Source organism: Poecile atricapillus, chromosome Z (assembly GCF_030490865.1).
Source record: "Poecile atricapillus isolate bPoeAtr1 chromosome Z, bPoeAtr1.hap1, whole genome shotgun sequence".
NCBI classification, from domain to species: domain Eukaryota; kingdom Metazoa; phylum Chordata; class Aves; order Passeriformes; family Paridae; genus Poecile; species Poecile atricapillus.
The window spans coordinates 134244069-134258362 of NC_081289.1; the positions used below are offsets into that span (position 1 = coordinate 134244069).

Sequence of the window (14294 nt, forward strand, 5' to 3'; positions counted from 1 at the left end):
CACATTAGAAGAATGGGTGCAAGAAAATAGTGCTCTTAGAAATACTTGTTCAAATAAATGACTGGTAAAACCTGAGAGCGGATAAATGCACTGCTGCTGCTTCTCTACTCATTCATGTACAGCAACTATTTTTTCTACATTTATATAAATAAGTCAAACCTTCCAATATGAGAAATTTGGTCATCAACTAATGACCAATTGATTAAATAAAAATCCCTGTGCATCCTATATCTAAATCCCTAAATTCTAACCTGATGAGCTAACACAAAGTAAATATGACCTAGGCCAGGGACACAGTTCCAAGCTGCAGGCTGCACAGTTGACTGTGTTATGGGCACATGGGGAACGCCCAAGAACTCCTTCATGAAGATTCAGATAGACCTCACAGGATCACACCACAAAAATCCACACTGAATCCTTCCATCCCTCACAATCCACAGATGTTTATCTTTTATGTACTTTATTTTCCAGGTACTTCATTCTAAACAACAACCAACTCTTCCTAAAGATTTGAACTTCACTGCTGTGGAAAAGAAGCCTTATTATAGCTCTCAGTTTCACTGAGGCTTTAATACAAAACTTTTGACTAGAATTTAGACAGCACTATTGTCCCAGCTGTTGCTAAGGTAAAGGTGAACTGTGGCCCATATGCTACAAATACATGGATAATCATAACTGACCATGCAGATAATCAAATTAATGAATAAAGTGAAGACTAGATGAGTGAGTAACGCTAATTTTTTTAATAGAATTTACACAACTGGATGACAAGCAATTTATTTTCATAACTTGTTGAACCACAATAATTTGCAATTACATTTTCCCTTTTTCTAGGGAGGGAGTGGACTTTAAAATACAGTTAAGTTATATTTGAAGTTTCAAGAAGGATAACAAAATATTCTGATTTGGAAGACCTGCAAGGATCATCATTAAGCTCATAAATGAATGGTCCACGTGAGGATCAATCCCCACCAACTCAGTGTTATTAGCAGCATGCTCTAACCAACTGAGCTAAATTACCTATCCTGAAAAAAAATATTAAACCCTCATATCATTTTATCTTCTAATTACTTTAAAACCAAGTATTTTAAAATATCCTAAAATAAGTGTGCTATACTTTTCAGTTCACTCTCTTATAAGTACAGTAATAGCTGTTTGAAGATCACAGATCACTGATGAATGAAAGTAAGTACATACAAAGTAAGATGTAAACCACAGCACTGCTAGAAATATGTATTTGTAGGGCAGCATTTTTGAGGGAAAACTAAAGCTGATCTTTGTGGTCTTTCCTGAGATGTAGTTGATAACACGCACCTTTTAGAATGATAGTTCAATATTTCTGCTGTGAAACATTTACATTATTTCTCAAGTCACAAGCTCATTTTGGAGTTTTTTCTCAATTCTCTGCAGCTTTTTAAAGCTGCAAAATCCATTTGCTTTTTTTCTCCAACTTATTTTGGCACAAAGGAGACATACAATCTACACAGCTTTTTGGGACTACTCTAACAATTCAGAAGCATCAAAAATTAAGGTTGATACCCTTTTAATTTCACTTACATGTCATCTGAAGAGAAACCAGAAACTTCTCAAATACCTTAAATTTACATCAAGACTGACATACACACACTAAAGTAGGAATAAGGAATAGCTAATAGTATTTCATTCTTATTTTGAATGCCAAGGCACCTAGACAGGCATGCACACTAACCATTGGTAGCCACTTGTCCAGGCCATAAAATTACTGAGTTTTTGACCTGTTTCCCAACAGAATAATTGCTAATTTACCAATCTCTGTGATTAAACACACAACTGAGAGTAGAGGGCACCTTAGCAGAAAGGTAAAGATCTGTTCCTGTGTGAAGAGGTTGTTTACACCCACAAAAAAATAAACCCTTCACATTAAACTCACAGGATATGATTGTGGGACACATCTCAATTCCTAACCCTTTTTTCTCTTGAACAGTTGCCATGGAATACCATAAATTAGAGCCTGCAGAACCACAAGTGGCCATCCCAGGCCAAATGTTTGACATTATTGTCTGCATGCTCTGGCATACATGACACTAGTGTCTGAGACACACATTTATACTGACAGTAGTATTCTGTAGTAGTATACTGAACTCCTATCTCACATAATCCAACATTCACTTGCATCCAGGTTCATATTACAAAGAACTTGAGCTCCCCCCACTGCTAATTATTCCTACTGTTTATTCACAACAAACATCCTCTTCTACATTTTCTAAGACATTAACTGTCAAGTAGGTACTTATTATTTCTAAAAGGTTTTAAGGTGAATTCTCAAAGACAACTCTGCTTTTTCAGCGGGCAAGTATCTGAGTTACTACCCGAACAAATACATAAGTATTTTATGCAGGTGTTTATCTTAAAAAAAATCCAACATCTTTCAAGTTATCTGATACTAGTTAACCCACCACTGTTAAGTGGTTAGTAAGCTAAATGAGTGCTGAATTTATTAAACGCTATTCAGAGTTCAGATACTTACTGCACAGCAATCACAACTGGGAGCCCACCACCACATTTCAGCAATTAGCACACAAGACCACAACCCACTCCCACCTCATTCCCACAAAATACAAACATCTTTAACTAACAAAGGTTCATGAAACACTTAATGATTATGAAAAAAACCAAACTAACCACAGGACAATATTAAGTAACTATAACTGTATTACAAAGTTGTTGCTAAGCTTAAGGGGCAAATCTAGCCTAAAAATTATCATGCATTATCTAAACAAAAAAAGAGCTATTTTGTCTTGTGTGCACCCACGATTTACTACTATAATAATTGGGTTCATTAAATAAATGTTTTATTATATATGAATACTCTAACATTAAGGTCCTTGCTATTTCTAATTTAAGAAAGCAAATATGTTGATATCAATTTTAAGTAATCCTACCTGTGTATTGACAGGTATGTCAATAATCCATTGCAAAACTATAATTTTAAACCATTAAAATTAAGGGGTTTTTTAAAAAAAATGATTTTTTAAAACATTTATTCAAAAATTAGAAAAAAAATTAAATGTTTGAAATTTATTTAAAAGTATAATTTTAAAGCATTATTAATGAACTTTCATGTATCTTGATTTACAGAATATTTATAATTATAAATCATAATCATGCATATGCAACTCAACTGAATTCTTCCTATGAAGGTAATTGTCATGTTGCAAATAAAACCTCTAAGTTCTGTACAGCAAGTTTAATGTCATTGGTAACTGATGCTGTTTCTATAGTCACCTTTAAAACTAAAGTATGTTGATTTTCTGATTTTTGTTTGATTCATTACAAAATAGCATAAGCATGCAAGCATCATCATAAAACTGATGTTTCTGTTCTTGTTTAAAATAATTATCTGCTATATCTATAACAAGCTTTATGATATCTTCTATCAGAATTTCAAAATCTGTGCATTTTAAAATGAGAATTTCATCCATTTTATTTGTCCTTCTCAAAACACTTGTTCTAACTTACACCTGTATCATTAACTAGGTGCAGGTAGTAGACCTTAAATGTTTTTGGTTCAGACAAATACTGTTCTCTCACAAATTTTATGTAGGGCCACATGGAGTGTCAGCCACGCTCAGGAAAGCTGATTGGTTGAAGTAGATTACGCTCTGTAGTTAACTGTGCATCAGCTGACTTTCAATAATTGTACATAATGCCCATGAAAAATGCAAATTAATCCAACCTTCCTTAGCCACTAATGAAACAGGTTTAAATTAACCCAATTGCCACATGCTACATATAAACAATTGAACATTCACTGTAACTGAGCATGCAGTAACTTCAGATTATCAGGACTTGTGTGGAATACTCTGAAGTCCACCTACAGAGTTTTTTATAAGACTTCACTGACTAATTGTTTATCAGGAAGTGATTAGGAATTTGCTTAATTCCATGACATCATATGCCTACTTTGAGTTTAGAAAAAAGATTTGTCAGGAATAAACACAAACATTCACAAAAAAAAAAAGAGATCATTCCTATTCTGAAGTCTACTAGTTCAAGGCAAGTATTTAATAAGCCACTAAATTAAATAAATGGTTCTCATTATTCTTTCTCCAGGTTGTGGGCTAAAATTATAGTAAGATGTGAAAAGTGAGAATGTTTACTTTCTAATAGTATGATGGCTTGTTCATGTAATGACAGTGAATTACAGACAAAACAGTCTTTAAACCATTCCATTTTTATTTCAATTCCTCAAATATTCTAATTATATTTTCCACGGTAAAAATAAATTATCTATTTTTGCAAATAACATGACTAAATTTTACATCATGCTAGATATAATGCCAGAGGGAATTACTCCAGTGAGTAAATATGCAGAGTCATAACTCTAAATAATCTTTTATAATAGTGACTGTAGCGTGCACAGTGTGTTCCTACAACTCTCTAAGTCATCAGTCACCTAACTTATCACCAGAAAAGTTCACCTACAACCTTGCTTCAGCGTATGTCAGAAATACGCAGCTCAACATCTGTTTTACATGTAAGTCTGGGTGAGATCTTCAGAGTAGGAAAGTCCAGTCATACACATACTTTGAACATACCTAACATAGAAAATTGATTGGCACTTGGCACTGCGTATTAGCCACTGCCTCCAACACTTCATTTAAAATCTTGGGAGGACAGAGACTGAACACTTGCTTGAGGTATCAGAGAGATTCTGAAATCCTCCTCAGTAGCAGGACATTCAAACATGCATTTGTCACTATCTCTTAGTATCTTTAGCTCTGTATTTTATGGGGACCATTGTCTTATCTCCCTGCTGAAGAAGTACTACATCACAGGCAAAGAAAACTAATTGGAACATGGATGAAATCTGAAGGAGAGAATACAATTTTGAAATAAAGTGATTCAAACTGAACTCCAGGATGTCAAAATCTCTCCAGTGTTTTCTGTCGACTAACCAATATGAATCCCTTACTTAGCACCACAGGAGCTGGGTTCCATTTTGCATCTCACACATCTCAAACTTTTGATTGACATTCAAAGGTTGACCTTTTCAACACCAATCTCACAACAAGTCCATTTTTGATCTCACTTCAATTCTTTTTAATGATGTAGAAATCAAGACTGAAAATTTTACTTATTACACTTTAACAGCTATTTTACAAGACAATACTTAGAAATGCATCACACTAAATGCATAACTGTATGTTAAAACTCTTATAATTAAAAATGTTAGAGGCATTACTTTAAAAGCATCCTCTAAAGCACTGCACTCAGCACTGAAAAGTTGGTATCAACAAATACTAAAACACTACTTTTTCTGAGTATCAGCTCAAAAGTTTCTAGACTTTTACAGGAAATCGCCAGGCTGAAAATCTTTGCAAAGTTAATCAAAAGTTAATAAATGTCCCTTGCCTTCAAGAATTCTGACACAGTCCTTGGATTATGTAATTGTGTAACACTTCTCTGCTACCCCCAGGCCCAATCTTCCTTCAGCTTACAGGAGGGATCTGTTCTGGAAATGAATCAGAGGCTATTTGTAAGGCTGTAAGGTCTGTTGTACACATCACATTTCAAGTCCAAGTAAAAACAAAGAAAATATGAAGGGAAAGACGCTTCAGATCAGATAGCAGGAAACAGATAAATGCCACTCTTGGGAATCTCATTCTATTTTTATTACCAATGGTAAATATTTCTTGTGTTCCTTTTATCCTGCAGGCTCCAAAGCCTAATTTGAACAAGCACTGATTAGTCATATTTGTAACCAAAATTAACAAAATCTGTTCCACTATTACCATACAAATCATGAGGCAAAAAAACCCAAACAGTTAATTTAAAATTAAAGTTCTACACTTGTTCCAGTTAGATTTCCAACAATAATAAAGACCAACTTCTTTATCTCAGTACTACTCAACTTATATGATTACATACTACCCCCAAAAACATTAAAAAAATTAGCATTTGTGGAGCTTAATTGTGGAATTACAATATTCCAGTACAGACCACAGAACAGCCTACGAGGAAATTAAGACTTCTGTCTCTGGAGCAGGGCTTCATGACACAAAACAATTCAGGCAAAAGGCCATACACTGAACACCAAAGAGAAATCAAAATGTTTAATCATAAAAGACAGGACTGAATGCAATCTCAAGAGTTTATCCCTTTCCCCAAGACAGAATCAACAATATCTAAGGCAAATACCTGGGGACATTCATATAACCCGTTGTATTAAGAAAAAAAATAAATCAAAACCTCAATTTAACTTATTTTACAGAATCAGTGAAATAGACATCCTGTTGTCAGTAAAAAAGGGATGACAGACTTAAGAGTACCACAATGCATTCACAAAGGTGGCACACGTACCTACACAGATAGTCTGAACTACGGAATATTCAATCATTTGTTCTTACAAGAAGTAGTCAAAATTTCTGACATTTCTTTTTTTTTTTTCCAAAGTAATTTTCTCAGTTTAGGGAAACAAAAAATAAAAAGGACAACTCAAACAATGAATTCCTCTGTGTGAAATAATGCTTCTTTGCCCAGCCAATCCTTGTTTTGTACTTCTGGCTTCTCAGGCAATTTCTTCTTCTTCCCCTCTCTGGCCTCTCTCAGAACACACTTCCCTTCCCATCCGTTCTCATCCCTGAACTGCTTTCCTTGACTGTACAAGCAAATCCACAGTATCTTTTTGCCCTGGCTTCTTGATAAAGCTGTTTCACAGCTCTTCCTTTATCTTTCTTAAGAGCATTTGTATCTGCCCCACCAGCTCCTTTATCCAATCACTACAGATCAGTCATTATTTCATAGAACAATAAAATGAAGCTGGGTTGGAAGGAACATAAAAGGTTCATCCTCCCTGCCATGGGCAAATAAATCTTCCACTAACCCCATCCAACCTGGCCTTCAACACTTCTAGGGATGGCGCAGATACAATTTCTCTGGGCAAGATTGTCTCACCACTCTCTCAGAAAGAAATTTCTACCTTCCCTCTGTCATCTTAAAGCCATTCCCTGCTGTCCTAGCACTACACGCCCTTGTAAAAGATCCCTCTCCAACTTTCACAAAATGCCCCACTTAGGTACTGAAAGGTCATATGAAGTCTCTCTCCAGTGCCCTCTTTTCTTCTGAAAAAGGCTGAACAGTCCCAATTCTCTCAGACTATCTTCACAGGAGATGTGCTGATCATCTTAAAGAGTGGCTCCTTAAAAACTTCAAAGCTCCTGTCTTCTCCCAATTCCTACCCTTCAAACTCCATTCCCTTCCCATCTGTCTAAGTCCAGTTCCAGTCCACTGCTCCTCCTCCATATGCTCACCCTTCCACCCATCTGCAGTTTCACTTCTTGTCTTTTACACTCTCAAATTAATCTGTATTGTGGATAAGCAGAGAATGGACACCGTAAAACTAAGAGTTTGTATATCTGTCTCACTGCTTAGAACTTTTTAGGAAAGCTCTGTTGTGCAGACAAAATTTTTCAACAATAGTGTCTACAATCAGGGAAATCAGTTAATGTTTTCAGACACTAATAATTTGCCCAATTTTTAAAAGCTTTTCAAATGGCAATAAAATACATATCCTTAATGTAAAAAGTCATCTCACACTGAAATTCTGAACTCCTTTTCCCAAAGAACAGCAGTGCTCCAATTGCTTGAAAAAAGAACAGGAATAATTTTTAAAAGTTTTTTTCCTTCATCACATCCCTTAGAAGCCAGTGAACTATGTTCACTTTAAACATTATTCAGAGAGTAAATCAGTAAAGGGCATTCACTCAACATGGAAGGTTTTGGCCCAAATGATTGAAGTTTAGCAAAGTCAGAAGTAAAATGATTGCCTTGAAACAGTACATTAGTAATCACGAAATAGAAGAACCAGTCCTACCTACATGCAAAGAGAAACATGCATTCGTAAAATCAGCTAGTAACTCTGTGTAGCAATGCTTCAAATCCTTGTAACTGCGAAATTTTAACATGATAAATGAAGTTATGCTATGCTACAGGCTATGCCTCAACATGAGTTTTTAAAAGAAAACCAGGAAGAGCCAGCCATTACTGAGCATGGCAGCAGAAAAATATCCATTTTCCATTATTTCAAAAGAAGAGGAAAAAACTGAAATATAGCACACACAATTACATTACCCTACTCTTAACTAGAAACTTAGCAAACAAGCAGATATTAAATTTTCCCTTCAGAAAAAAACAGAACAACAAAGTTGGGGGGGTAAAAAAAAAATAAAATATTTTAGATCTTCACAAAGAACTCCTCAGAAGTTCTCACTAGTCTTATTAGAATGTCATCAAAACTTTTCCAGCTTTTAGACTACAAAAGCCAGATTCCAGATTATTTTTTCTACAGAATTTTTTTATGGTCAGCTGCTGGACATAGCATCTGGTGAGGACCCTCTAAATTATTCCTCCTATCCTCAATATCCTGAAGGCATATCTGAAGAAAAAGAGAAAGAAACACATCTGAATGGAAAATAACATGAAAGAAATGTGGACAGTCTTATTAAGTCATAAGACTTGAAATCAAGATTTCAGAGACAGAGTATTTGCAACCTCATCTTTTCTGATGTCAGCATAGAAGAAAGACTAAGTTCAAACATAAGAGACAGAAATTGCATTATCACAGATATATGTTTGTTATTCAGTGAGCTTGAGGGGGAAAAAAAGAGATAAAAAAGTTAGTACTACTAAAACAAGCACTAAAGTATTAAGAAATGTCAGAATTATGGTTGCTCATACCTGTATTTTAGTTCCTTGTGCATTGTGATAGCCATTGATGAAATGATCATGTACCATTTCTTGTTATTCACAGGATCATTGCGCCATATGTGGCACGTGACATACATCTCATGAAACACAAACTTACAAAGTACAAGGAGGTGCCTTGTATGGAACATAACATTTTTACTAAGTAATTTGAATAAAACACAGTTAATAAAACCAATTCACTGAGAAGTTTCACATTCAAGACATCTTTTGCTGAAAAATGACATTTATGAATATCAACTCTTCTTAAAAAAAATCAAAACCTAAACCACAAAAACCAAAACTAACAAAAAAAAAACTTCCACAAACATACTCTCACATAAAACCTTCACAAGATAGAAAGGAGAGAAGTAAGTAAGACTAAAGTGCTACTTATTCTGCCTATTCCATAAAGTACTCACAGCCCCTGAGCCATGCTCTGAGCATGATACAAAAAGCCATAGAGGAAGAAAAAAATTCTAGAAGTTCTTTGCCTGATACAATTGCGCATTTGGGCCTGGACTTCCTACATCCCTGAAGCAAATTGCTGGCTAGGAATGCACTTATTACACCTCAGAACAGCCTTGTTTCACTAACAGTCTTAGAGAAGCCTGACATCGCAGTGGTCTGAACCCTGGGCGCAGAGATTGACATTCAAGTACTCTACACCAAGTGCAACAATCATCAGCTCAGGATAAGAACTTTATCCTCAACAATTCCAACCCAGAGCTTAGGATACTTCCAACAGGAACTAGAAATCCTACAGAGTAACAGTAACATTTTGTATCTGTGTGTTCAATGTTGTAGCTACAACATTTAATTACATGAGGTTTTCCAGTTACAATCTATTCCCATTCTCTCCCTGATAAACTTGAGAGATAGATGATGATGCTTTTTTTAGGTTCTCAGGACAGGAAGTCTGTTTTTTTCCCAATTTTGGCATGATCAAAAGAACTGAAATTTAATAGATGTTTAAGGCCTTCAGTGAAAACCCATTCTATACTTCTTAGGGCTTCAGGAGGAGAAACAATGAGCCTACATTGTACAGAAGTGTAGAACACACATTACCACAAATGAGGCCAACAAAAACAATGCTATGAACTTCCTAAGTCCTGTAAAGTAACTTTAAAAATCTGAGTAAAGCATGTCACAATAGATAAGATTTATAAGCTTTTAAAATTCACTATTTTGATTCCATTTCAGTCTTTGATCTATAAAACTGAAAAAAAAATTTATAGACGTGCAAAAATAAAGCTCTCTTATTTTGAGATAACTCTACAAATTAAAATATGAAAACAGCCTTCCTGAAGGACTGGGATGAACACAGCAGGTAACAAAGCAGGCCATACACTGAATGATTAGAATATGAACTAGGTTATAAGAGTATAGTGGTCAGCTGGCATTTCCCATGCACTGCATGAGGCATTGAACTGGAGCTGCGAGGGTAGGGTTGAATACTGTGCTGCAGTTAAAGGCCCAGCTCTTCAGTCTGCTGTTTCCTTAACATGACTCCCTTATTTTGCAGCCTAGGCCTTTCTGACACTGTTCCTCTAAAATGCACTGCATGTCTACATGTACACACTGCTACAAAAACCAAAGTGCTTCAAATCAAGCCACTCAAATAAAATGAAAAAAAATAATTTTCTACTCATACAAAAAGAATCCGAGATCTCTGATTACTTACATTTAAGACTGATACAAATTCTAAAGGCCATAAAATTAACTTTTTCTAGAATTTTTTATGACATAAACATGAAAGCTCGTCTTGGATGTTCACATTCTTTTGAAGTTATTTGTGTAAAGTAGTCACCTTAAAAGAAGTAATCACCTTAAAATACAGTATCAACAACCATGTTCAATCTGACTGGAATTCCTTTTAGTTTCCACACACAGCTGGGACAAAATCCTTTCTTCTCTCCCTTTTGCTGGGGTGATTTTCCATGGTTAACATGAGGGACGGGAAGTAAAACACAGATCACAGGTCCTGCACAATCTCCTCAAACGCAATTTCCTTACTCATGGGCTGTCATACATGTCAGTGTAAAGCACTTCTTCCACACCTTCTTCAGGGGTCAGGATCAGCTACTAAGAAGTATATTTGCAATACAAAGAAAATAAAAATATAAATGTAGATGAATTATGTTAAGGACTCTGATATTGTTAAACACTTGTTTTCTTAATTTCAGGAATACTACTTTTTTTTATTAAAAGGGATCATTATTGTACAGCGTTATTAGCAATAATACACAGGAATAACCAATTTCAAGCATTTCCTTGTAGGTACCTCTCTGCAACTGAGTGTTCATTACTGCTGATGCTTCAAAACCAGAAGCTAACCTAATGTAAACTACTTCCAATAAAGGGAAATGAAAAACAAGATCAAAAATAAGTGGTATGGTACTGAAATGGCCATTTTTTCAAATATTAAATATTCTTAGTCTTTTGTAATACTAAGTAGCCACCCTAATGCCAGAAAATTCTAAAGCTATCACTACTCTTTATTTTTCTGTTTAAGTAAGCCCATAGTTGTTATCCAAATTACATGCATTCATGAATACTACGCACTCCTCTAACATAACTTCTAGAAATTATAAAATTGTGAATTTGAAGACTTGATTTCTTTCCTAGGTCTAGATATTCGGGATAGAAGTACTTTTTTTTTCCCTCTAGTTATGGCAATTATTCAGACTTCATATGTGTTGTGCAATTTTTATGAAATTAATATAAATGTGATATAATCAGTTTAACACTTTGTAATATAATAGACATGGAAGTCCAGTTGCCACTGAATATATACAAATAGGAATAGGAACTCTAGCTCAGAGCAATTAATATTTTTCACCTAGTATCCTCCAAAATATAGTTTATTTGTACTGTAGAGGACTATATACATGAAACACTTAGGATTAAAGTTATATTACCTTAATAATCTCACTAATACAACAACACAAACAAAAAGCTTATGTCCTAAGGAAATTACTATCTATGACCTTGATTCTGCAAGAAGAGTTGCATGAACATTTATGTACATGGAGTCTCAAGCATAAGGTTTCACAGGGTACCTATGCTCTTATGTAGAATAAAGATCTTCAAAAAGGCCTAGGTACATAATTTTGCTTCTCTGATCCTGTCTGTTGCTTCCAAGTCAAAACTTAAATGTTGCAAATTTTTTTCTAAGAATATTATTTTACTGGCATGCCTGTTCCTATGTCTTGGTTTTTAAAAAGTATAAACCAGCTTTTGTCAACAGCAAAAGACTTCAGGAAGAGATTTTTGTGGGAATAAAGGTAAAATTTAGATAAAATGTTCAAGAAGTTGAGAGGAAAAAAACAACCTGTACAGATGAAGAAAATTCAAAATGCACAAAGCAGGAAAAAGTAAAAAACAAAATATAGAAATAAGTGTTTTCCCCTTTTTTATAAAATAATAACTACAACTAACATCTTGAGAATAATTAATTTCGTATTTCTATAACATTAATAAAATAAATACAGTGTCCTTAAGCAGCTAACTGTGATAAACACTGGACCAGTAGAATCTCCTAACATCAGGGATAAAGCAGTATGAAAGTACCACAGGCCTACTACACACAAACACACACAGAGTCTTAAATATGCTAAAACATGCAAACCAAAAGAAAAATAAGTCCTCCTAAAATATTTCAACTTTAAATATTTCGGTAAAACTACTGTGATCAAGGAACTAATTCAAGATTAACCACATATGGCTCATAAGAACAAACCCAAAAAACTAATTACAAAAAAAATAGGCAATATCTTATATTTCCCTTTATAAATACACATATTCTTCATTCCAGAAAAGTGAATCCATTACGATTAAAAAAAAAATCAAAATCAAAACAAACAAACAACAACAACAAAAAAAACCCTTAAAAAACAACAAACAAAAAAACCCAGTGCTGTAAACACAACCCTGGCAAGATAAACTTGACAGGAACTGTGTGACTACAGTAGCTCATTTCCTGCTCATATCTAGAATATTTAAAGCAAACCTCCTTAAATGAAAAACCAGTCAGAAAAGTTCACTACTGTTAGCTTAACAAACACATTCTTCTTAGAACAGCAGCTGAGAGAAGAAGCGACAGAGATGAAAGAAAAGCTAGGGCTGTAATGTCGCTTCCTGATGATGAAAACTACCCAAGAACTACAACTACTTCTGCACAGCCCTTTCTTTCCTGTGAAGCAGAGTTACACTCGGTCTCCACGCATGCTACACGGCAAAAGCAAATAGCAATTCCGCTGCTACACACCGAGGTGGGGACAGTTAGAGACCACTAGTGGCTCCCTCTGCATTTCACAAAGTTTAAAAATAAGCTGCTTTTTTGAACTGTAAATGGTTCCTCTCCACGCACGTAGGCCTGAGGCCCTGTTGCAAACAGTGTCTAACAGGACCAGGCAGCACAAAGACAGGAATGGGAGATTAGTGGGAGGAAGGGAGGCCGGGATTGGGGCTCAGCAGGATCTTCTGGCTTTTTAAAATTCAAACTGCTCCCTGACCAATACAAATCACGGACACGCTAGTGACTACTACACGGATTTACAGCATTAAAAACACGCCTTCTACGTGACAGCTATATTAACTTCACCCTTTTAAACATGTATCAGGGCACGAAGGAGGCAGGAAAGCAGAGTTTTATTTACAAGACTCTGAACACAATGCACCAGAAAGTTACTATTAGATATAGTAACCATGCATTGTAACAACAAATCTACCTGAACAACTAGAAGACCTGCTACGAATTTAACAAATTATGTAATATCAACAGTAGTTTGCCACTAACAAAATTCCTTTCTACAAGGATGAAAACTTTGCATCTTAAAATTACCCACAATACGTAATTTCTGTAGAAGTATTTTTACTAGTTCACAGGGTGTTTGCTTAAATGTGCTGGAGTTTTTAGCAAAACTTACAACTCTACCACTTAAAAGTCCAAGATTTACTTCATTGTAAATCAGCTACCATTTATTTACAAAGACTGAGACTAATAAAGAGTCATTTTCAAAACACATTTGACCTGTAAAAATGACACCTAATTACATATTCAAACATCATGGACACAAACAACCAATAACAACCTCGGGATCTCAAAGTGATATAGCTTGACAAGAAAAGATGAGACTTTTTAAGCATTCCTCACATTTCACTTAAATAAATTTACATTTGATTCTCAAGTAGTTTGATTAAGATCTCATCTTCACCTTGGTCCCTTAAATGTCATAAACACAGCACTTTACACACGATCCCTTGCCTGTTTTCCGTTTGTTAGAAGCAGAAAATGGTATTTCTTCTTTTAACATATTTGCCTGCAACGTATACAGCACACAGACACCAAAATTCTGTGGAGTACCTGATACGATATGCTTGCCTATCTGTATTTCCTGGATCTGCAGGTGTCCACGTTGTGTCAATCATCCTTCAAGCATTATTTTATGCTATAAATATACTAAGTCATTAATACACTAATCAATAATGTTATTTAGAAATTAAACGTCTGCAGATTATAAAACAAAAAGCATTTAAACTTTTGAATGTTCAGAACACACTCGGTT

The 14294-nt window shown here is 35.0% G+C and overlaps 1 protein-coding gene across 5 annotated transcripts in view; it reads right to left on the minus strand.

Annotated features, from left to right (window-relative positions):
- Nucleotides 1–14294, minus strand: part of NIPBL (NIPBL cohesin loading factor) — a 147143-nt gene that overhangs the window by 131714 nt on the left and 1135 nt on the right. The gene's annotated exons all lie outside the window — the stretch shown is intronic.